Source organism: Schistocerca cancellata, chromosome 2, assembly GCF_023864275.1.
Source record: "Schistocerca cancellata isolate TAMUIC-IGC-003103 chromosome 2, iqSchCanc2.1, whole genome shotgun sequence".
Classification (NCBI taxonomy): Eukaryota; Metazoa; Arthropoda; class Insecta; order Orthoptera; family Acrididae; genus Schistocerca; species Schistocerca cancellata.
In genome coordinates this window covers 1,104,764,438-1,104,790,385 of record NC_064627.1, presented here as the reverse complement: position 1 = coordinate 1,104,790,385, position 25,948 = coordinate 1,104,764,438, and the positions used below count along the sequence as shown (strand labels likewise).

The 25,948-nt window shown below is 43.6% G+C and overlaps 1 protein-coding gene across 1 annotated transcript in view; it reads right to left on the bottom strand.

Annotated features, from left to right (window-relative positions):
- The window catches only part of LOC126161256 (proline-rich protein 36-like), a 48,517-nt gene that overhangs the window by 910 nt on the left and 21,659 nt on the right, over window positions 1–25,948 (bottom strand). The window lies entirely within an intron of this gene.

Sequence of the window (25,948 nt, the reverse complement as noted above, 5' to 3'; positions counted from 1 at the left end):
CAACACCCGGCATCATGGTGTGGGGAGCGATCTCCTACACTGGCCGTACACCACTCGTGATCGTCGAGGGGACACTGAATAGTGCACGGTACATCCAAACCGTCATCGAACCCATCGTTCTACCATTCCTAGACCGGCAAGGGAATTTGCTGTTCCAACAGGACAATGCACGTCCGCATGTATCCCGTGCCACCCAACGTGCTCTAGAAGGTGTAAGTCAACTACCCTGGCCAGCAAGATCTCCGGATCTGTCCCCCATTGAGCATGTTTGGGACTGGATGAAGCGTCGTCTCACGCGGTCTGCACGTCCAGCACGAAAGCTGGTCCAACTGAGGCGCCAGGTGGAAATGGCATGGCAAGCCGTTCCACAGGACTACATCCAGCATCTCTACGATCGTCTCCATGGGAGAATATCAGCCTGCATTGCTGCGAAAGGTGGATATACACTGTACTAGTGCCGACATTGTGCATGCTCTGTTGCCTGTGTCTATGTGCCTGTGGTTCTGTCAGTGTGATCATGTGATGTATCTGACCCCAGGAATGTGTCAATAAAGTTTCCCCTTCCTGGGACAATGACTTCACGGTGTTCTTATTTCAATTTCCAGGAGTGTAGTTTGCTGTACGCTGTATTACCAGTGTCCATATCCCTAACGAAGGCCACGTAAATGAGAACGGTGTGCGCGGATGAAAAAGAATAGTGAATGCATTCTGTACAGAGGAGACCGAGGACAGTATGTGGTACTCAATGTTCACTGTTTTGTTTTTAACCTCTAAGTAGCTGCGATATTAGTAGTAGTAGTAGTTTTATTCATCTTTGAAATAAATTTTTAAATTGCGTCAGGCAATGCCGCTTTTTCAACCCACTGCAGGCAAATACCAAGATGGTTCTTCTGAAGCTGAAATTCTTGTATCTTTAGAAAAATCGATGCACAAAGCGTAGGACAAAAAATCGATAAGTGGGTCTAAGGCTTTTATCTGGTCACTAGTTGACCAGTCTGGTGTGGCAATAGAAGACAGCAAAAGCAAAGCCGAAGTTTTAAATTTCGGGTTTAAGAAATCATTCAAGCAGGAGAATCGTACAGACGTACCATAGTTTGACCATCGCACAGACTCCCATATGGAGGACATAGTAATAAGCTTCGCTGGTGTAGAGAAACAATTGAAAGAATTGAAAGCAAATAAGTCGCCAAGTCCTGATGAAATCCCGTTTCGGTTATACAAAGAGTACTCTACAGCATTGGCCCCTATTTAGCTTGCATTTATGGCGCATATCTCGCCAAGCGGAAAGTCGCAAGCGACTGGAAAAGAGTGCAGATGACTCCTGCATATAAGAAAAGTAAAAGAACGGACTTGCAAAATTGTAGACCCATATCTTTAACATCAAATTTGCTGCAGGCTCCTTGAACATATTCTCCGTTCGAATATAATAAATTTCCTTGAGGGGAGAAAAGCTTCTGTCCACAAATCAGCACATTTTTAGGAAGCATCGCTCGTGCGAAACTCAGCTTGCCCTTTGCTCACTTGACATCCTACGATCTATTGATGAAGGCAACAGGCAGATTCCACATTCCTAGATTTCCGTAAAACATTTGATATGGTGCCACACCGCCGACTGTTAACGAAGCTACAAGTGTACGGAATAGGTTCCCAGATATGCGAGTGGCTCGAACACTTTTTAAGTAACAGAACCCAGTATCTTGTCCTCGACGGCGAGTGTTCATCAGATAGAAGAGTATATTCAAGAATACCTCAGGGACGTGTGATAATACTGCTGTTATATTACATATACATACATACATATATATAATGAGATCTGCCAGACAGATGATGCTGCAGTATATGCGAAGGTGTCGTCGTTGAGGTGCTGTAGAAGGATTCGAAATGACTTAGACATAACTTCTAGTTGGTGTGATAAATCGTAGCTAGCTAAAAATGTAGAGAAATGTAATTTAACGCAGATAGATAGGAAAAATCAATCCACAATGCTCGAAAACAGCACTGCTTCACACAATCACGTCGATTAAATTTCTAGCGTAACGTTGCAAAGCAATATGGAATGGAATGACCATGTAAGCACTGTAGTAGGGAAGGCGAATGGTCGATTTCGGTTTATTTGAAGAATTTTTGGAAAGTGTGGCTCGTCTGTATAGGAAACAGATTATAGGACACTAGTGTGACTCATTGTTCAGTACTATTCGAGTATTTCGGATCCGAATTAGGTCGGATTGAAGGAAGATATAGAAGCAATTCAGAGGCGCGTTCCTAAATTTGTTACCAGCAGGTTCGAGCAACACGCAGGTATTACGGAGATACTTCGGGAACTCAAGTGGGAATCACCGGAGGGAAGGCTACGTTTTTTCGAGGAGCACTTTTGCGCGAATTTAGATAACCGGCATCTGAGGCTGACTACAGAGCGATTCTACTGCCGCCAACGTAAATTTTCCGTAAGCACTTCGAAGGTAAGATAAGAGGAGTTAGAGCTCATGAGGAGGCTTATAGACAGTCGTTTTCCCTCGCTCTGTTTGCGAGTGGAACAGGGCAGGGAATGACTAGTAGTGGAACAGCGTACCCTTCCTCAACACGGTGCGGTGGCTTGTAGAGTGTGTATGCAGATGTACATGTAGATGTGGATGTAGAAAAGGGCACGATTGAATTCCTTCCTCATCTTCCGTAATCGCAGGCTCTACTTCTCTATAGACCTCGCTGTCGATGAGGCATTAAACTCTCATCTTTTTTTTTTTTAATTCATTTTTACAACGATATTCGACATGTCGTGATATTAAAATTTAAAAACAATAAAAATAGCATAATTCATATATACAGGAATTGATGTACCGATGGGACTGGTTTGACAAGGATGGGACAGGTAGTCGATAGTGGCCTTGTAGTAGAATCATCCCATCATTTGCCTTAATTTATGGACACCACGGAAAGCCTAAATCAGGATGGCTGTGTGGACATAAGAGTCTTCATACTCCCGAATAAAAGGCCAGTTCTGTTTACAACAGTGCAAAATCGTTCGCTTTATTCCTGGTGCAGAAAGCTGTTTTGCAAAGAAGACATTTAATAATATAAAAAGCTAGTGTTACAGTGTTCATTCATTTTTTACTACCGATCACTACACACACTACGAAGTTATTATTACATAATGTAAAACTACACTTACTATCAGCTGAAATGAGGGCCATAGCGACGATATTTGGCTTTCATTTTGTGTACCGCTACTTCTCATTGGCTAGCCCGAAAAACTGAGTCACCTTCCCTCTGTAATAAGCGACATGTGTAACTACTATTCACTGCACAACTTTGACAGTAAGGTTTTCCAGAAAAGGAGAAAACTATGACGAGTTATGTGAACAGATAGTTTATTATTATTATTATTATTTGCGTGAGCTACTTTTTACTAAACCCATACTCAGTGTTATCTAAATAAGCATTCCCTTGTGTTACGTTGTTCATCTTCACTGTCTCTCTCCCCATACACTACTAAATGTAACAAAGAACCGCATGCTAGGAGGAAAATCGCTTCTTTGAAAAACAACATTACTTGAACGTATGTTATATTAATATTTACTGCGACCAGTTGCTGCCATAACGTAATTTTAGAAACTATTATTTTCCTATTACTCTCTTTTAGATTCAAATGGTTCAAATGGCTCTGAGCACTATGGGAGTTAACATCTTAGGTCATCAGTCCCCTAGAACTTAGAACTACTTAAACCTAACAAACCTAAGGACATCGCACACATCCATGCTGGAGTCAGGATTCGAACCTGCGGCCGTAGCAGTCCCGCGGTTCCGGACTGCAGCGCCTAGAACCGCACGGCCACCACGGCCGGCTCTCTTTTAGAGCCTCAGGATTCATTATCAGATAGTGGGAATTTATAGGAACTTCATTTTTGCAGCAAGTGCAACTAGTCCCTGGCTTCGTGACGATGTTATGTAATTCCGTAATTTATGAGCAATTTAAAAACATCCATTTCACGTAAGTGCCGAAAATACAGCACTTGGATGCATGTGATTTAAGGACTAGGATACAAACATTCAACTTAAGCACTTAGCGACATTACGAACCATCCACTAATTTAACACAGTGGCAATGATCGTCAGCCAGAACGGCTGGAAAAAGAAGAGCCAAAGAAACTGGTACACTTGCCTAATGCCGTGTAGGGCCCCCGCGAGCACGCAGGAGTTCAAAAAAATGGCTCTGAGCACTATGGGACTCAACTGCTGTGGTCATCAGTCCCCTAGAACTTAGAACTACTTAAACCTAACTAACCTAAGAACATCACACACATCCATGCCCGAAGCAGGATTCGAACCTGCGACCATAGCGGTCGCGCGGTTCCAGACTGTAGCTCCTAGAAACACTCGGCCACTTCGGCCGGCGCACGCAGAAGTGCTGCAACACGACGTTGCAAGGACTCGACTAATCTCCGAAGTACTGTTGGAGGGAAATGACACCATGAATCCTGTAGGGCTGTCCATAGATCCGTAACAGTACGAGGCTGTGAAAATCTCTTCTGAACAGCATGTTGCAAGACATTCCATATATGCTGAATAATATTAATGTCTTTGGGGTTTGTGGCCAGTGGAAGTGTTTAAACTCAGAAGAGTATTTCTGGAGCCGCTTTGCAGCAATTCTGGACGTGTGGGGTGTCGTATTGTCCTGCTTGAAGTGCCCAGTCCGATGGAACGCATAATGGACATGAACGGATGCAGGTGGTCGGACAGGATGCTTACGTATGTGTCAGCAGACAGAGTCGTATCTAGCCATATCAGGGGCCCCGCATCACTCCAACTGCACACGTCCTAGCCCATTAAAGAGCCTCCACCAGCTTGAACAGTCCCCTGTTGACATGCAGGGTCCATGGTTTCATGAGATTGTCTCCGTACCTGTAAGCGTCCATCCGCTCAATACAATTTGAAACGAGACTCATCCGACCAGGCAACATGCTTCCAGTCATCAACAGTCCAATGTCGGTGCTGACGGGCCCAGGCGAGGAACATACTTTGTGTCGTGCAGTCATCAAGGGTGCACGAATGCGCCTTCTGCTTCGAAAGCCCATTTCGATCACGTTTCGTTGAATGGTTCGCACGCTGACACTTGTTGATGGCCGAGTTTTGAAATCTGCAGCAATCTGCGGAAGGGTGGCACTTCTGCCACGTTGAACGATTCTCTTCAGTCGTCGTTGGTCTCGTTCGTGAAGGATCTTTTCGCGACCGCAGCGATGCCGAAGATTTGATATTTTACCGGATTCCTTTTATTCACGGTACACACGTGAGATGCGCGTGCGGGAAAATTCTCACTTCGTTGCCACTCGGACACGCTGTGTCCCATCGCTCGTGGCGCCGACTATAACACGACGTTCAGACTCACTTAAAACTTGATAACCTGCCTTTGTAGCAGGTGTATCCGATCTAAGAACTGCGCCAGACACTTGTGTTATACAGGCGTTGCCGACCGCATCGCCGTATTCTGCCTGTTTACATATCCATGTATTTGAACAAGCATTCCTAGACGACTTTCTTTAGCGCTTCAATGTACAGTTCTCGAAGCTTAATATTCACGTCGATACACTGATAGTTTTAAAAGAAAATAGTTAGAAACATGTGAAATAATAAAGGCTTTTGAAAATTAACAGTTAGGCTCACCATACACAGTGCAAAATCAATAGATACATACAGTGCTGATTCTTTTTTACAATCATTCTGACAGTTTAATGGCGAAAAGCGCAAAAACTAGCATTTTGCCTCGTGAGTGGCTGGGCCAGAATTTTAACTTTCATATTCAGCACAGTATATGGTCCTCCATCTTTGGAGAGAAATGAACGGGGCCTTTCCTTGTTCACTTTTAGGGATGCTAGAGAACCTGTGTGCCTAAGACGTTGTAAAAGACGGCTGAACAACTTACTTGGTGGTAGTCTTAGTCATATCCACAACATCTTTCATCCTCCTCTATAAACCACTGTTTCGGACCCATATTTATTCGACTTGCGTGTCTTGTTTCGATGAGTACTAATATCCCTCGAAATATTCGACACTTTCTTCCACACCCCGTATTTGGTACATACATGGAAACATTTGAAATGCGATTTCTAAGAAGAATTGCAGATGTAACAATGGTTGAATGATGGGAAACGAAGATATCAGAACTCTATAGACAACTATGCAAGAAGATATAATACTATTGAAATTACTGTGCGGCTGGTCCCGGCGGATGTTCGAGTCCTCCCTCGGGCATGGGTGTATGTGTTTGTCCTGAGGACAATTAAGGTTAACTAGTGTGTAAGCTTATGTACTGATGACCTTAGCAGTTAAGTCTCATAAGATTTCACACACATTTGAACATTTTTGAACTATTGAAATTACGGAAAAACAAATCCCAGTGGCAGCAAAGGGGGAAAAACACTCTACTTTGAACAGAACATGTGTAAGACTCAATCCATGAATAATAATAATCGTCACCTTCGGTATTTACAAGCATTACTTTTACACTAAATCCACAATGTTATTGCACAGTAATAGACCTCTTTGGCGTGGAATGCCCACTTTGTCTAGCTTCATCCGTTGTGTAGAATTTTTTTCTATGATAGCAGACTTTCTTTACTTTGTCTACTTTGTGGTTCCAAAATTCGATGTCAAAATTTATCGCTAATCTCTTTTCTGCCATTCCGTATTACTTCTGACATTCATTCTTCGGTTTACTGTCAAACCATATTGTGTGCTCGTTGGACTGTTCGTTCCTGCGGTTCTTCCTCGCTTTTGTTCATCAGGACAGTAATTCATCGGCGAAACTTATCATTGATATTTTGCCTTGAACTTATCTCAGTATTGACATTTCTTTAGTTTCCATCATTGCTTCTTCCATGTGTATATGAGTAGCAGGGGCGAAAGACTGCAGCCCTGTTTTACACCCTTTTTAATGCGAGCACATCATTCTAGGTCTTCCACCCCTGTTATTACCTCTTGGTTCTTGTACATATCGTATATTGTCTGTCTTTCCCTATTTTCCTGGCAATCTGGCACCATTTTATACTTTCGAATGCATTTTCCAAATCGACATATCCTCTGAATGTCCCTCGATTTTTCTAAAGTCTTGCTTCCACTATGAAGTGCAACGTCAGAACCACCTCTCTGGAGGCTTTGTTTTTCTAAGGTCAAACTAACCGTCATCTAACAGATTTTCAATTTTCTTTTCTATTCTTCGGTACACTATTCTTGCTAGCAATTCGGATGCACGAACTGTTAAGCTGACTAGTTCTCGCACTTGACTGTCGTTGCTATCTTCGTGAGAGTGTGGATGAAATTATTCCGATAGGCTGACGGTATGTCTCTCGACGAAGATTCTACAAACCAAATTGATTAGTCGTATGGTTGCCACCATCCTTCATTGAGTTTAGAATTTCTGTAGTAATGTTATCTAAACCTTGCAGCATATTTGACTGCAAGTATGCCAGATCTCTGCTAAATTCTCACGCTAATATTTCATCCCCTGCGTCTTCCATATTAACTACCATTTCTATCACGTCAACAGACAATTCCTTCCCCTTGCAGAGCCCTTCATTGCACACCTTCCACGTAAGCGCTCTTTCCTATTCCGTTTAACAGTAGGTTTACTTTTGCATTCTGATGTTCACACCTTTACTTTTAATTTCACCAATGTTGTTTACGATTTTCTGTATACTGAATCAAGTCCTTACGATGACCATTTCTTATTCGATTTTTTCTCATTTTTCCGTAGTCATTTCGCCTAGGCTTTGCTGCACTTCCTGTTTATTTCATTAACAAGCAACTTACACTGTCGTATTCCCAACTTTACCGGAACATATTTTTAGTCCCTTCTCTCGTCAATCAATCGAGGCGCTGAGCACAGTGAAGATGTAACGCTCGACGTCCAAGATTTTGAGATTTTAGCATGTATGCGTGCTCCTGACATCTGTCGACCTTATGGTGAAACAGCTTTAGCTATGCAGTAGGCCCACATTGTATACATGAACAATCAAGACAAACTGTCTTACCGATTCCTCTGGTACTGGTTTTCACATGGTCCCAAAGCGCAAAGCATAATTTTGTTTGTCTGTTCTGCCCAATTGTTATCTGGGATTGCCAACATAATTTAGTGTCTACATCATTTATGTAGTGGTAGTTGTACTACTAGTAGTAGTAGTAGTACTTCGTAATCGGAGGTATATCGGTAGTTTTAGTTGAACCTCAAACCACAGAACGTGCTTAATGAAAATGATGGTAACGAGGACCATGAAGCGTCGGAGTAAGTCACAACTCTATGCGTGGTGCAATTAGTATGTGTTCCTTATATTCTGATTCTAATTTCACATTAATGACAAACTTTACAACTGAAAAAAGACGGTGTTGTCACCAGGAGACATATGGAAATTTTGTGAATTAACATTAAAAATAAATGTAGGCACTGAGAAGCAGAAGGGCCTAAAGCACTCCATCGTCGGGCCAATATGGAACGGAATGTCAGAGAAATCGGTTAGACAGATTTTAGTGAATGTTCACGTGTACACTGTGGGTCTACAACAATGATAAACCGAACTCACCATAAGATCAAAATATGTCAGGAGTATGCGTACAAGCCACAATCTCAAAATCAACAATGGTGTGCATTAGGCCCTTATGTGTCTCAGCGCTTCATATAATCCTAAATATTAATTAATATTTTATATCAAAGTGCGTATATTATTTTTTCATATGAAATATAGGAAATTAAGGCCATGTTACAAAAAGTCAAACCTACGAGATTGGCGCTTTTTCTACAAATTTGATTTTCACAAACATCTATTTTTCTCGAAACTCTGTGTTGTTGTTTTGGACCCTTATGGTTCTCAGTGCCTCAACTGAATTATTTCTTCTGTTAGCCAAGGATTCTTCGCAGCTACCTTCCTTGTACCCTTCTTTGTCTCAATTTTCTGTGACACCACTTTTTAGAGAAGTCTGTTCCTCGTCGATTGAATTGTTTTAACTACAGCCAACTTCGTTCCGTATTTCAGTATCCCACTTCCCTCCACCTCGATTCTTTTGGACGATTCTCTTAAATTTCGGTTTGTTGTTCAGCGTTATTAAACAGTAATCTGTAGCTATAGCTGCTCGTGAGTACTCCTTTTAATCCATTTTCCGAATTCGGAATATATATTAGCTCATTATGGCAAATCATTATCATCATACAGTCATATCTTCATCATCATCTTTTTCATCATTATCTTCTTCATCATCTTCTTTTTCTTTTCTTCTTCTTCGTCATCACCACCACCATCCCTTTGACATCTAAGGCCGGATAAAGGTCTCCTCATGTGTTACGGTTCTCTACTATACGCATTCCTGTTGCCCTTTCATCTTTTCTGATAGTATTTATGTACATTCTACCTTCTTAGTCTTTTATTATGTAAAGGACTCCAGTAAAGAACTTGTAGACTAAATGTCTAGCCAAGTTCATTCCGTTTTCATTACTGTCGTAAATACGCTACCCATCAGAAGTATCTGGACACCCCTATGTAACACAAAATTCACCACTAGCTGTCACGAGAGGCGGACCTCTCACTACAAAAGGAGGTGGGGAGTATTGTGTTGTTAATAGAGAAGCGGCAACAGCAAAATGGGTGGCTCTGAAGAGCTAAGTGACTTCGAAGATGCGCTAGTCAGGGGATGTCACTCGAGTAACAAGTCAACCAGGGATATTTCACCCCAACTATAGCTGACCAACGCAACTGACGGTGATGTGATTGTCAAGTGGAAGCGCCAAGAAAGAAACCTTAGCTAAACCAAGACCAGGCAGACCCCATGTATTGACAGACAGGGGCTGCCCAGCATTGCGGAGGGCTCTTGTTAAAAGCCGCATGAAATCAGTAGAAGGAATCACTCATGAATTCCAAAGTCTGGCCAGCACACTGACTGTGCGTATGATTTTAAAAGAATGGCCTACAGTGGTCAAACAACTCCTCATAAGGCACACATTTCTGTAGTCGATGATAAGCGACACTTGAGTTGGTGTACAGAGCGACCCCACTAGATAATGGATGACTGGAAACGAGTGATTTGGAGTGATGAATCACAATATACCATGTGACAACCCGATGGAAGGGTTTGGGTTTGGCGAATACCTGGAGAACACTATCTGGCATCATGTGTAGAGCGAACAGTGAAGTATGGAGGAGATAGTGTTACGGCATGGAGTGTGGGTGCTGTTATTCATGGTTAGGGCGTGATACGCTTGTTGCTCTGAAAAAAACGCAAAATGTGGAAGGATATCATCATGTTTTATGTACAAAAGAGGAAACGTTCTGAGACGATGATAGTATCAGGATGACAATGCACTCTGTTACAAAGCAGCATCTGTGTGGCAATGGTTTATGGACACTAACATTCCAGAAATGGTAGACCTGGCCAGAGTTCCGACCTGAACGGAACGGAAGAACTTTGAATGAGCTGGAACGTCAAATTCGCTCTAGACTCCGGCTTTCCAACATCACTAGCTTCTCTGGTTTCGGTTATTGAGGATTTTACAAGTAATAACAGTTCACACAAAGGAACAAATATAGTACTTCTCTTCCGTTTCCTTTACTTCCTCTTCGTTGCCCTCAGAAAAATACAAGAACGTGTTTGAAATTCCAATATCCTTTTGAAATCTATTTACTTCTAATGAACTAGCTCTCCCTTATCGCATCTTTTCCATCCAACCTCTGATGTCATGTAATCAGAATAAGTATCAATGTCCGTGTTGTAGCTGTCACTGGCAAATGTACATGTTGGCATGTGGAGGAGGAAAGTTGGACGTGGACGGAAACTGTCAGGATGCGCCATATTAATACTCGGTCATGATCTTCAAGTGTTTCATTATTCCCAGTTACAGTGCCGCGTTCCTCTCCGTCTGTGTCGCAGGGTTCCGTGATGCCGAGGACGCCACTTCGCTGCCTGGAAAACAGCTTGGTGCGGAAGGGCTACCTCAGCGACCCGTGCAAAGTACTGCGGTGTCCCAGCCATGTACAGCCGCGGAGTTTTGATGACATCAGGATGCGCCGGTAGCTGACTCAGCGGCCTTTGTCTCGATTGCCTCATCACTACTCGTTGGGAGCCACAGCGCAGCCTGCTGCGTGCTTCTTCGCCGTTGTGGTTAAGATCGCAGGCGACAACAGGCGCCTGCAATTCGACAGCCAAATCTGCGGCTCTCGCCTCGGGATGTCTCCGGCGTGTGTTGGGAGCCAACAAGACTGTCCGTGGTAGCGAGCTGTCGAGTGGCCCGCCGCTGGCTGGCTACAGACCCCACGTTGGCCTTGGATGGTCGAACCAGCTACTCACTGTGGACTGGATTGCTGGCGCACCATCTGCTGCTGCGTGTAGCTGGTGGTGTGACACGCCCCACCATCCAGGAGAGCTGCCACAATTGAATGCCCCTCGTTACTGCTGCTCTCCTTTTGTGACTTCCTCACTGTGAGGATGTTCTATTGGAAGTTTGTGGCCGTTTGACCTTTACTCCCCTGGGAATCTTGTCGAATCTTCTTTCTGTACTGGTAGGTATTTCTGGACTGGCAAGGAGTGCTGATGACCTATTTCCTGTACTTGTCGGTGTGACGATTTTTCTTCTTCTTCTTGGCTGTTGCTGAGGGCTCTCCCTCGGTTGGGATAGTGGATATAGTGTATCCTGCTTTCTCATACTCTCCGTTGACCAGAGCGAAGATGATGTAGCGCATTTGCCACTCTGTGAAAATAGGGAAGGAATTAATCAAATCGTAATCCTCCCTAGAAAGACCAACAAGGCCTTCTGGAAACGCAATTGGTTGATGTGGGGGTGGAGGTTTAGAGTGGTTAGGTGGAACGAAAGGATAGGGGTTGTCGTGGTGGGGGTAGGTACCATCGCGAAGCGAGTCGGCGATCTTCTTCGTTACAGCGCTTGCGCTGTACATGTCTGGAAGCGGGAGGAACGGGACTTCTTCCCACCCCTCTTCCTGCGCAGCTGCTTCGGTGTCCTCCTTGTGCTGTGTGGCCACCCTTCGGCAGGCTCGTCTGTCTGCGTGGCCACCGTCGCGAACTCCACGCGTGGAGGAGTCGCCTGGGTGGCGGTGTCGACTGTTGTGGCGGAAGCTGCTTTGGCTGAGCGAAGCTCCTGCGTCAGCTCAGCAATCTGACGCCGAGCCTCGCCCAGTTCCGCCAGCATGGCCGCCCTCTCTTCCGCCATGGCGGATTTGAAGGCGGACATGGCGTCTTGTACGGCGTCGTTAAGGCGCCTGGTGACGACGTCTTCTGTGCAAGTGACCACCTCTTCGTGTGTGGTGGTCACTCGCTTCTGCGTCTTCTTCTCCGGTCCGCGCCAGTTTCTTCTGTAGGCGCAGGAACGGGCGTTGGCCGCGTGTGCGCCGCCGCAGTTGGCGCAGGTACAGGGGGCGTCCTTCTGCTTCTTGCAGTCACGTGTGTTGTGTGCTTGCGCACACTTCAAGCACGCGACTGCTCCGCTGCAGTGCTTGGCGACGTGGCCAAGCTTTTGGCAGCGAAAGCACTGCGTTGCAGTCTTCCTCTTCTTCTTCCCGGACGTTCCTGCTAGCGTGAGCAGCAACTCCGCCAAGGCAGCAGCTTTGCGTCCCCTTCCGCGTCCCGACATCTCGAGTAGCAAGAGCAACAGCGACAATCAGCTATGCGTAACTCTCCGCGGCGTGAGCGGGAATGGCCCCTCGTAGAAAACCGGCACCTATTTATACACAGCTGTGCACCTCTGTTTTGCTAACGCGCCGCTTCGCGTCACGTACTCATAACACCTAGATTGGGCAAGTGGGCCCTTTCTGCCTGTAGCTTGCGCCATGCAAACTGCTGCGTTTACTCTTTTCAGCGGTTCGACGGCCCTGTGGCCTCCATTCTACTTCGCAACTGCTGGTCAGCGTAACTTACTGTCAACAGGCCTGCGCTTGGCTGTAACTTGTGCACTCAGAAGTGTCGCACCGAATCTAACTTTGGTATCTTAAACGGTGGTGCCGCTACAATGTGATCAAACTGACTACGCCGGTGCACATATGACACCGCTTTTCTGCCCCTTTATTCTGTCTCCTAGAAATCTCAGAGATCCCTCCAGATCCATTTCCACCTGTTGATCTTCTGATGTAAGCAATGGCTCCTCAAAATCTATCCAATACCCAACCAGTATTTCTAGTACGAAACAAATACATCTTCAGTCCCCATAACTTTTATTTTACTATGTACAATCCCAGCTGCGAGCGAACATGAAACCCCCACCTAATATCTGAATTATATGTACGCCTTTTAAACGTACAAACTTTTAACTTTTTTTTACTGTCATGATTTCTGCCTGAAGCCATTATCAAGTACGACAATGTTGGTTACAATTAGAGTTTGTAAAGTAATGTCACCGTCAAGATCTATTGAACTGGGTGTCCCAGCGTGTAGATAAATATAAAGTCACTGAAATGAATGGCAGACAGGCAACAAACGTGTTTTCAAACCATAAAACAAGTGAGCCACAGAATGGACATTAACACGGCAGTTAGATGTGTGAATTCCACGAATATAATAATCTCAAATAAGAGGAAGAGCGAAATTTATAAAATGGTTCAAATGGCTCTTAGCACTATGGGACTCAACTGCTGTGGTCATAAGTCCCCTAGAACTTAGAACTACTTAAACCTAACTAACCTAAGGACATCACACACATCCATGCCCGAGGCAGGATTCGAACCTGCGACCATAGTTGTCGCGCGGTTCCAGACTGTAGCGCCTTTAACCGCGCGGCCACTCCGGCCGGCGCGAAATTTATATACAGGCCAAAGTAAGTCAAGATACAACACTACTTCCATACTACAAAAAGTACTGCAACATTTTAAGGAACGTCATGAGAAGGTCCAGAAGTATGCAGATGCTAATAAATATAAATAATGCAGATGATAAGATTAAAACTATACGGGATATTGCCAAACGAGAGAAAGGCAACCAGTCAGTGTACAATATACCGTAACAGTTATACTAAATGACCATGCTGTGACTGATAATTCACAAATTGCAAGTACTTTCAACAATGAGATTCTAAATATAGCAGCTACAAGTAGCACCATCATCCTTCACTGAAATTAACAGAATTCTTAAAATTCTAAAAGACGAAAGATCATGTGATGCTCATGGGATTCTGAAAAGTTGTTCCAGCTTCATAAGTAATGTGCTAACCGATATATGCAGTCCATCACTGTCACAGGTAATTTTTAAAAAGCAAGCATACTATATTCAGTCCTGTACAGCAAACAGAATCATACTAACAAGTGATATAGCACATTAACAGCAGTCAGTAAGCAGGGTAGAATGCTCCTAACTTTTGAGCGTACATATTGATGAAAATTTGAACTGGAAGAAGCATATTACTGAGCCTCTCAAACATTTACGTTCGGCTACTTTTGCCCGTCGTATAATTGCGAATCTTGTAAACAAATCAATCAACGTCCTTACATATTTTGCATATTTCCACTGCTGCTTTCAACGAAACGTGGTTCAAGCCTTGAACATCAGTTCATTCCTAAGGATACAATTTGGTAACGTTGGGTAAGCTAGAGGGTAATGGAGGAGCTACACTATTAATAAAGAACACCATCAGTTACAAATAAAAACGAAACTTTAATGTTCAAATGACTCAACTGAGGTAGCTGCATAAACAGAAACCCCAAAGAGAAACTACAGTATTATGTCCATATTCAGATACTCTACGGAAGAAGGAAGGGTCATTAGGTATAACGTGTTGTCGACATCGCTGTCATTAGAGACGGAGCACAAGTTCGAAGTGGGTAAAGGATGGGGAAGGAAATCTGCCGTGTCCTTTTCAAAGGAACCGTACCGGAATTCGCCTGGAGAGATTTAGGGAAATCACGGCAAATATAATCTGGATTGCCGGGCGCGGATTTGAAGCTTCGTTCTCCTGAATGTGAGTCCAGTGTACTAACAATTGCGCTCGATGAACCCCCTAAGATCATGACCAGTAGCAATATCTGGCATCAACTGTTCATTAAACTCCATCGACCGTTCACTATTTATGGAGACTTTTAGTTCTCATTACAGCGCTTGGGGTATTGCTATTAACGACCCAGAAACATGTTGCTTTTGTAATGCAACTGAAGATCTAGATTTGCTTATTCTGAATGTTGGATCTCTAACAATTATACTCGCTTTAAAATGACCGCCTACTGGGGACTTGAGTCTGGCGTCGCTCGACATTAACAAAATTTGTAAGTTGAAGGTCTTATGATGTTCCATGGGATCATACCATATCCCCACTAAAATAGTATTGAGCATCGAGCCAATTATGGGGAATAGATATTATTCGAACTGTCCATGGAAAATACTGAATATCTGGTGAAAGAAATACCTAAAAGTAATACACTCCTGGAAATTGAAATAAGAACACCGTGAATTCATTGTCCCAGGAAGGGGAAACTTTATTGACACATTCCTGGGGTCAGATACATCACATGATCACACTGACAGAACCACAGGCACATAGACACAGGCAACAGAGCATGCACAATGTCGGCACTAGTACAGTGTATATCCACCTTTCGCAGCAATGCAGGCTGCTATTCTCCCATGGAGACGATCGTAGAGATGCTGGATGTAGTCCTGTGGAACGGCTTGCCATGCCATTTCCACCTGGCGCCTCAGTTGGACCAGCGTTCGTGCTGGACGTGCAGACCGCGTGAGACAACGCTTCATCCAGTCCCAAACATGCTCAATGGGGGACAGATCCGGAGATCTTGCTGGCCAGGGTAGTTGACTTACACCTTCTAGAGCACGTTGGGTGGCACGGGATACATGCGGACGTGCATTGTCCTGTTGGAACAGCAAGTTCCCTTGCCGGTCTAGGAATGGTAGAACGATGGGTTCGATGACGGTTTGGATGTACCGTGCACTATTCAGTGTCCCCTCGACGATCACCAGTGGTGTACGGCCAGTGTAGGAGATCGCTCCCCACACCATGATGCTGGGTGTTGGCCCTGTGTGCCTCGGTCGTATGCAGTCCTGATTGTGGCGCTCACCTGCACGGCGCCAAACACGCATACGACCATCATTGGCACCAAGGCAGAAGCGACTCTCATCGCTGAAGACGACACGTCTCCATTCGTCCCTCCATTCACGCCTGTCGCGACACCACTGGAGGCGGGCTGCACGATGTTGGGGCGTGAGCGGAAGACGGCCTAACGGTGTGCGGGACCGTAGCCCAGCTTCATGGAGACGGTTGCGAATGGTCCTCGCCGATACCCCAGGAGCAACAGTGTCCCTAATTTGCTGGGAAGTGGCGGTGCGGTCCCCTACGGCACTGTGTAGGATCCTATGGTCTTGGCGTGCATCCGTGCGTCGCTGCGGTCCGGTTCCAGGCCGACGGGCACGTGCACCTCCCGCCAACCACTGGCGACAACATCGATGTACTGTGGAGACCTCACGCCCCACGTGTCGAGCAATTCGGCGGTACGTCCACCCGGCCTCCCGCATGCCCACTATACGCCCTCGCTCAAAGTCCGTCAACTGTACATATGGTTCACGTCCACGCTGTCGCGGCATGCTACCAGTGTTAAAGACTGCGATGGAGCTCCGTATGCCACGGCAAACTGGCTGACACTGACGGCGGCGGTGCACAAATGCTGCGCAGCTAGCGCCATTCGACGGCCAACACCGCGGTTCCTGGTGTGTCCGCTGTGCCGTGCGTGTGATCATTGCTCGTACAGCCCTCTCGCAGTGTCCGGAGCAAGTATGGTGGGTCTGACACACCGGTGTCAATGTGTTCTTTTTTCCATTTCCAGGAGTGTACATGAAGTACTCTGGAAACAAACTCTTGTATGGACACCAAGGGAAGCTTACGACTTTCTTATGTCTGGCATACGTCTAGTGAGAAGAAATTAATATTCTAGCGGAAAACAGTTGTATTCTTTGAAACCGCATGTTTTCCGTTGGGACTGACTGTTTCAAATCTCTGGCTAAACGAATGTTAGCCTAGCACTATATCTTAGGGAACAAATGCTAGAGCGATAATAGAGAACACTAGACACAGGCACTAGGAGACTTATCAAGGGAACATAAAAGGCGCGGTTCACCTACTGTAATAGCTTGAATAAGGACTGCAACATTACAGAGACCTAGAGGACAGATCGATATCAGAAATATATTAATGTGTTTGGTTCTCCAGTATTGGATCCAGTATGATTAGAAGAATTCGTGACAAAAGTCGCTCCTCCATCTTATCCTGACGTCGCATAGCTTTTCCACATTAAACAGATTAGAATAATCCTCTATTAGCTGCATTCACTTGACATTTCACTGGCCTAGAATAACTTCCAAGACCACGAGTTCCTATTCCAAAGATGCTGTATTCCGACTCTTCTATCTGCTCCTTCAGTTTGTGCGCAGCCTTTAAAAGCAATCTGTATACGAAAGATTACCTTAAAATCCAGTTTATTAATTACCAAAGAAAAATTCATAGCGGATGTTCTTGACAAATTCTCTATACTACTGAGAAATGAATATAAGATATGTCGTCCAAACGTTTCCAAAACATCTACATTTATTTACTCGACAAAACTTACAACACATTAAACAATTTTCACAAGGCAGACAATAACGCATTTTTATTTTATTCTTTGTTATTTTCTTTGTAATCGTAACTTTCAAATAACGGAGAAATTTATTTTTCTCGGTAAATAGATCTCGCATTTTCACTGTTGAAAGGATTTTCTTGAAAAACGTGTATCCATGCACGTCTTATTTGTCTACAGTGTAGGCCTTTTCTTTATTCAGATGTTGTAAAACAAAATAATCTCCCGCTTTCCGGTATTTCGTCTCACTTGTGGAAGAACACTTCTACGTTTAGCCTACATATATAATCTGAAAGCCACTTTACGGTGTGTGGCAGAGGGTAGCTTGTATACCAGTGTCACTTCCTCCTTTTCCTGTTCCAGCCGCGTGTGGTTCGCGGGAACAACGATTGCTGGTAACCCTCTGTATGGGCTTGAATCTCTCTAATTTCATCTCAGTGATTTTTTTATGAGATAAATGTCGCAGCAGTCAATATATTGTCTGACAGTTCTAGGAAAGTAGGCTCCCGTAATTTGAACGGTAGACCATACCGTGATGCAGAACGCCTCTGCCATTGGAATTGACTGACCACATCCGTGACGCTTTAGTGCTTAGTAAATGAATCTGAAACGAAACGTGCTACGCTTCTTTGGATTTCCTCTATTTACTCTATTAATCATAACTGGTACGGATTCCAAACTGACAACCAGCATGTAAGTACTGGCTGAGCGAGTGTTTTGTAAGTCACTTTCTTTGTTGATGGGCCGCATTTACTGAGGAGTCTTCCAATGTGTCTCAGTGTGGCATCTGCCTTACGCGCGATTAATTTCATGTAGTCGTTCCCCTTCAGATAGCTCCGTACTTTAAGGAACCATTTGCACTCGAGCACAGACAATATTTAATTTAGTTAACTTAGATTATATGTATCGATTTTTTAAGACAAGAGAATGTAAAATAAAGGAATTAACACCGCTCTCTTGTCACAGCCAGTAGGCATTACACTCTTATGTCATTCGTTGTCCTAGAAGGACTTAATATTTGTGTGTGGCTCCACAGTAAGCCATTTGATACTTATTTGCAGAAAAGAGGCGCAGAATTAATAAGTCGCTCTCATTTGTGAATTATCTGCAATTATTTACTTAGAATTTTACCTAAGTGTCATTTATATCGTAATGTATATGTTAAAATGAATATATGTTTTATTTAATCGTATGCTTTTCTTTGTTTTAGTAGTTTTAGTCACTCCATTCTCATGATTGAAGCTGAGGTCAGATAGCAGACTTTGTCTACAAAAAATATATATATAATGAGTCCTGGCTACGTTCCGTACATCTTCGGACGTGCGAAGGTCGATAAATTCACGGCGTAAATTTTTATCTCTCAATTACTTATCCAAACAAACAAACAATCATTATTATTATAATAAATTATTATTTTAATTTTATTTGTTAAAGTACGTAAGCGTCTAGATATTTAATACAACCGCTTCCAATGATTCTTCTTCAATAGTGTAACATACAATAAGTGGTCTTTATATGTGTATTGAACAGGGGACCTAGAAACGACGGAGAGGCTTCCTCACCGCCGTAGAGCCCAGTGGTTCACAACCCCACAACAGGCTACAGCAGTCCACCCACCCCACCACCGGTTGGGCCCAATGTGCCCCCCCCCCCCCCCCCAGCAGACGAGTCTAGCCCCAATCTTTGCGGGGTTGAGTTTTTATGGTGTACACGTACGTGGAGACAGTGTTTGCGCAGCAATCGCCCACATAGTTTTATTGAGGCGGAATAAAGGGAACCAGCCCGCATTCGCCGAGGCAGATGGAAAACCGCCTTAAAAACCATCCACAGGCTGGCCGGCACACCAGACGTCAACAATACTAAGGGTATAAAAATATCTTGTAACCGGAAAAGGGAAATGTATCTGACAGCAAGAAAGAGTAGTGACCCAGAAACTATCAAACATTATAAAAACTACTGTGTTATATTAAGAAAAGTTATTAAAAAATCTACATTCATGAAGAGGCAAAGTTAGTTCTCTTTGCTGATGATACAAGTATAGTAATCACACCTGACAAACAAGAATTAACTGATGAAATTGTCAATACTGTCTTTCAGAAAATTACTAAGTGGTTCCTTGTAAACGGACTCTCACTGAATTTTGATAAGACACAGTACATACAGTTCCGTACAGTGAATGGTATGACGCCATTAATAAATATAGACCTTAATCAGAAGCATATAGCTAAGGTAGAATATTCCAAATTTTTAGGTGTGTCCATTGATGAGAGATTAAATTGGAAGAAACACATTGATGATCTGCTGAAACGTTTGAGTTCAGCTACTTATGCAATAAGGGTCATTGCAAATTTTGGTGATAAACATCTTAGTAAATTAGCTTACTACGCCTATTTTCACTCGTTGCTTTCATATGGCATTATATTTTGGGGTAATTCATCACTGAGGAATAAAGTATTTATTGCACAAAAGCGTGTAAGCAGATTAATAGCTGGAGTCCACCCAAGATCATCCTGCAGACATTTATTTAAGGATCTAGGGATGTTCACAGTAGCTTCTCAGTATATATACTCTCTTATGAAATTTGTTATTAACAACCAAACCCAATTCAAAAGTAATAGCAGTGTGCATAACTACAATACTAGGAGAAAGGATGATCTTCACTATTCAAGATTAAATATAACTTTGCCACAGAAAGGGGTGAATTATACTGGCACTTAAGTCTTTGGTCACTTACCAAATAGTATCAAAAGTCTGACAGATAACCAACAAGTATTTAAGAAGATATTAAAAGAATTTCTGAATGACAACTCCTTCTACTCCATAGAGGAATTTTTAGATATAAATTTAAAAAAAATAAAATAAAAAAATAAAAAAAACACCAAAAATGAAAAAGTTGTTATATTAACTTAAGTATGTTGTTAAATTAACTTAATTATGTCATGTATTGGAAAATTTGACTCGTTCCACATCATTACGAAATATCATATTCATGATCCATGGAACTAGTATTAATCTAATCTAATCTAATCTAAACTAAACTAATCCGCCGGGCGGATTCGTGCCAGGGACCGGACGCCCTCCCACTCGGGAAGCAGCGCGTTAGACCGCGTGGCTAGCCGAGTGGTCTCTTCCTATGTTCTCACAATAAGTTACATTTATCTATGTCGAAAGGCAGTTCCCATTCCCTTCACCAAGCGTCACCCTTCTGGAATTGTTCCTGAATTTCCGTACAGTTTTCTAGTGTTGCGACATCTGTGAAAAGTCTTCCATTATCTAATGGGTCATTTATATACAGGATGATTCAAAAAGAAAGAACAGATTTCAGCTGTTTATTTAAGACAAACTATAAAAGATAAAACACGTTCACATGGCGTCTAGACGACAAGACAAATAATTCTGTGTGGTGTGTTGGAATGTGCGCCAAGTCAATCCACTGTTCAAGTGCAACGTGCATTCCGCCGTCGATTCAGCAAGAAGCCGCCTCTGCACAAGCTGATTTACTACTGGCGTACGAAATTCTTAGAAGTAGGTTGCAAATGTAGTGGGAAGAGCACAAGTCGGCCAAGCAAATATGTTGAAAATGTGGAGCGTATCCAAGATGAGTTTACAAGGAACCCTCCTAAGTCCACAAGACGGGCAGGCCAGGAAATTCAACGTCTTCAAACAAGAGTGTGGTGTGTTTTGAGAGGGCACCTGCTTATGAAAACTTATAAGGTGCAGTTACTGCTGCAATTTCGTCCCGGAAACCATAACAGAAGGCACGAATTTTGCGTGTCAGTTCTCCAGCATATGACAGAGAACACTTTTTCCGAACAACTCATTTTTTTGACGAATCGACGTTTCATCTATCGGGTGAAGTACGCCACCATAATGTAAGAAATGGGGGGTGACACAAAATCGTGGCGTCGTCATCGAAAATGTAAGAGACTCGCCGAAACTGAACGTGTTTTGTGCCGTTTCTGTTCAAAGAGTTTACGGAACTTTCTTTTTCGCAGGAAACTGTGGCACGAATGTCATGTCTAGACATGCTGCAAAATTGGTTGTTTCCTCAACCACAAGAAGATTTCAATTTTTTGTTTTTATGCATACGGCGCCCTTTTTCATTTTCACCTTGAGATGCGGCATGATCTTAACACCATCCCACCACGTTGGATTGGAAGATGTGGACGATAAGATCTTGTTCAGTGCTTTTGTCCTCCCAGGTCACCAGAACTCACACTTTGCTATTTTTTTCCGAAGGGGTGCATAAAAGACTGCTCTTCAAAAGCTGGGAAGTCAAACTGTTCAAGCTGTCGAGTCAGTAAACAGGAGCCTGTCAAGTCATGTGTGAAATGAGCAAAACATGTTGCTCACATTAAGTGTCTGGATAAGCCTGCGCGAACATAAAACTTTGAAACTTCCTCTCTGGGGTGACATAATCTTTTCGAATCGTCCTCTATGTCGTCTGCAACGTACTCAAGATTTTAGAATTCTACGCTCGGCACATTCTACTGATCATTGACGTCACTGATCCATTGGCGAAGTGACTGGCGGCTAATTTACACGCAAGCACGTAACGCGCACTCATAACGAGTACTCGATTTTGACCAGAAAGTCGCTCTTGTGAGACGGACTTAAACCGACGGTCTGTGTGACACACTGGCGCTCCGCTAGACGATGAGAAGGAAATGAATCGCTTCAGAAATGCTGCGAAACCGCTTCGAAATGACACAGCATGAAAATCGATAAAAATTTTATTGCATTCAAATCTCAGCTGGTGAAACAAGTTCAGCACTCAGTCTCAATAGTTTTTATTGTAGCAGATGCATATTTCGGTCACTGAGCGACCACATTCAGTGTTACAGGCAATACAATAACCAATTAAAGTGGAATCGTGTACATGTTAACACCAAAGTACAATTATATAATTTTCGCATATAAAAAATGGTACATATCAGCAGACAAAATTAACACAGTTGATCCGTTATTTGGCATTGTCCATCTTGGACTACACACATCAAGAGTTCAAACTACAATTAGGCTGCTGTCTACTGCTATCTCACAGCTGGCGTCAGTGACGTCATACATGACTATGACACCCTCTATACATTCGTCATGTTACAGTAATGCATTGTGTTTATATATACACAATGCATATATATCGCACAATTAGCCTTTTCGGCGAAATGCATTTTTATCGGGGGAAACTGAAGCTCTGAGACGGTGAATGATTTTAAATTAGTAAAAATTCGTTAGAATGGAACTGGTAGTTATGTGACCTCCTTCCTGTAAGTGCCTACAGGTAAGTACGTAATTGCTATCACACAAATATACATTGAGGTGACAAACGTCATCCAGTATCGTGTCGGACCACCTTTTTCCCGGCGTAGCGTCGCAAAACGACGCGGCATGGACTCAACATTTCGTTGGAAGTCCCCTGCAGATACACTGAGCCGTGTTGCCTCTATAGCCGTCCATAACTGCGAATGTGGTGCGGTGCAGGACCTTATGGATGAAGTGAACTCTCGCTTTTGTCCCACACACGTTCGATGGGGTTTATGTCCGGCAATCCGGGTTACCAGATCATTCAGTCGAACTGTCGAGAATGTTCTTCAAACCAGTCGCGAGAAATTGTGGCCCGGTGGCATGGCGCATTGTCATCCATAAAAATTCCATCGTTGTTTGGGAACCTGAAGTCCATGAATGGCTGCAAATGGTCTGCAAGTAGCCAAACATAACCATTCCCAGTCAATGATCGGTTCAGTTTTACCAGAGGAACCAGTTCTTTCCATGTAAACACGACACACACTGTTATGGAGCCACCGTCAGCCCTCACAGTGCCTTGTTGACAACTTGGGTCTGTGGCTTCGTGGGGTCTGCGCCACACTCGAACCCAAACCTCCAACTCTTACCAACTGAAATCGGGACTCATCTGGCCAGGCCGTAAAGGCACTCACATCGGTCGTCTGCTGCCATACATCTACATCTACATCCATACTCCGCAAGCCACCTGACGGTGTGTGGCGGAGGGTACCTTGAGTACCTCTATCGGTTCTCCATTCTATTCCAGTCTCGTATTGTTCGTGGAAAGAAGGATTGTCGGTATGCCTCTGTGTGGGCTCTAATCTCTCTGATTTTATCCTCATGGTCTCTTCGGGAGATATACGTAGGAGGGAGCAATATACTGCTTGACTCTTCGGTGAAGGTATGTTCTCGAAACTTTAACAAAAGCCCGTACCGAGCTACTGAGCGTCTCTCCTGCAGAGTCCTCCACTGGAGTTTATCTATCATCTCCGTAACGCTTTCGCGATTACTAAATGATCCTGTAACGAAGCACGCTGCTCTCCGTTGGATCTTCTCTATATCTTCTATCAACCCTATCTGGTACGGATCCCACACTGCTGAGCAGTATTCAAGCAGTGGGCGAACAAGCGTACTGTAACCTACTTCCTTTGTTTTCGGATTGCATTTCCCTAGGATTCTTCCAATGAATCTCAGTCTGGCATCTGCTTTACCAACGATCAACTTTATATGCTTATTCCATTTTAAATCACTGCTAATGCGTACTCCCAGATAATTTATGGTATTAACTGCTTCCAGTTGCTGACCTGCTATTTTGTAGCTAAATGATAAAGGATCTATCTTTCTGTGTATTCGCAGCACATTAGACTTGTCTACATTGAGATTCAATTGCCATTCCCTGCACCATGCGTCAATTCGCTGCAGATCCTCCTGCATTTCAGTACAATTTTCCATTGTTACAACCTCTCGATACACCACAGCATCATCTGCAAAAAGCCTCAGTGAACTTCTGATGTCATCCACCAGGTCATTTATGTATATTGTGAATAGCAACGGTCCTATGACACTCCCCTGCGGCACACCTGAAATCACTCTTACTTCGGAAGACTTCTCTCCATTGAGAATGACATGCTGCGTCCTGTTATCTAGGAACTCCTCAATCCAATCACACAATTGGTCTTGTTCATTAAACGACTGTGGGGAACTGTATCGAACGCCTTGCGGAAGTCAAGAAACACGGCATCTACCTGTGAACCCGTGTCTATGGCCCTCTGAGTCTCGTGGACGAATAGCGCGAGCTGAGTTTCACATGACCGTCTTTTTCGAAACCCATGCTGATTCCTACAGAGTAGATTTCTAGTCTCCAGAAAAGTCATTATACTCGAACACAATACGTGTTCCAAAATTCTACAACTGATCGACGTTAGAGATATAGGTCTATAGTTCTGCACATCTGTTCGACGTCCCTTCTTGAAAACGGGGATGACCTGTGCCCTTTTCCAATCCTTTGGAACGCTACGCTCTTCTAGAGACCTACGGTACACCGCTGCAAGAAGGGGGGCAAGTTCCTTGGCGTACTCTGTGTAAAATCGAACTGGTATCCCATCAGGTCCAGAGGCCTTTCCTCTTTTGAGCGATTTTAATTGTTTCTCTATCCCTCTGTCGTCTATTTCGATATCTACCATTTTGTCATCTGTGCGACAATCTAGAGAAGGAACTACAGTGCAGTCTTCCTCCGTGAAACAACTTTGGCAAAAAGACATTTAGTATTTCGGCCTTTAGTCTGTCATCCTCTGTTTCAGTACCATTTTGGTCACAGAATGTCTGGACATTTTGTTTTGATCCACCTACCGCTTTGACATAAGACCAAAATTTCTTAGGATTTTCTGCCAAGTCAGTACATAGAACCCCATTCTCCACACTGTCCTGACGGATACGTTCGAGATACGCTCAACGCTATTTTCTGCAGTTATTTCTCGCAATGTTGCTCGTCTGTTAGCACTGACAACTCCACGCAAACGCCGCTACCCTCGATCGTTAAGTGAAGGCCATCTGTCACTGTATTGTCCGTGGTGGGAGGTAATGTCTGAAATTTGGTATTCTGGGCACACTCTTGACACAGTGAATCACAGAATACTGAATGCCCTAACCATTTCCGAAATGGAATGTCCTATGCGTCTAGCCATAACTACCATTCTGCGTTCAGAGTCTGTTAATTCCTGTCGTGCGGCCATAACCACATCTCCACCAGTAATAAAACATAAGATCCCAATAGATCTTGATTTATAGTAACATTTCTAGTTTAATAAAAAAAATGTTTCGGAATAAAATTCAACTAAAGCTGATTAGTGTGAGCATAATGAACGCTAGTTGCTGAGCAATTCAGGAGCGTATGTGGGATAAGGTATCCTCACATCTGAAGCAATATCTGTTTTGATCCTATGTCTGTTTTAGTACCGGTAGCGATGCAACAATATGGAAACCATAATAACTGAGAATTGAGGAGGTGACTAGCTCACATAAGCACCACCACGTGCTGATAATGACATATCTAAAATTGTGGTTTGAATATTGTTAAA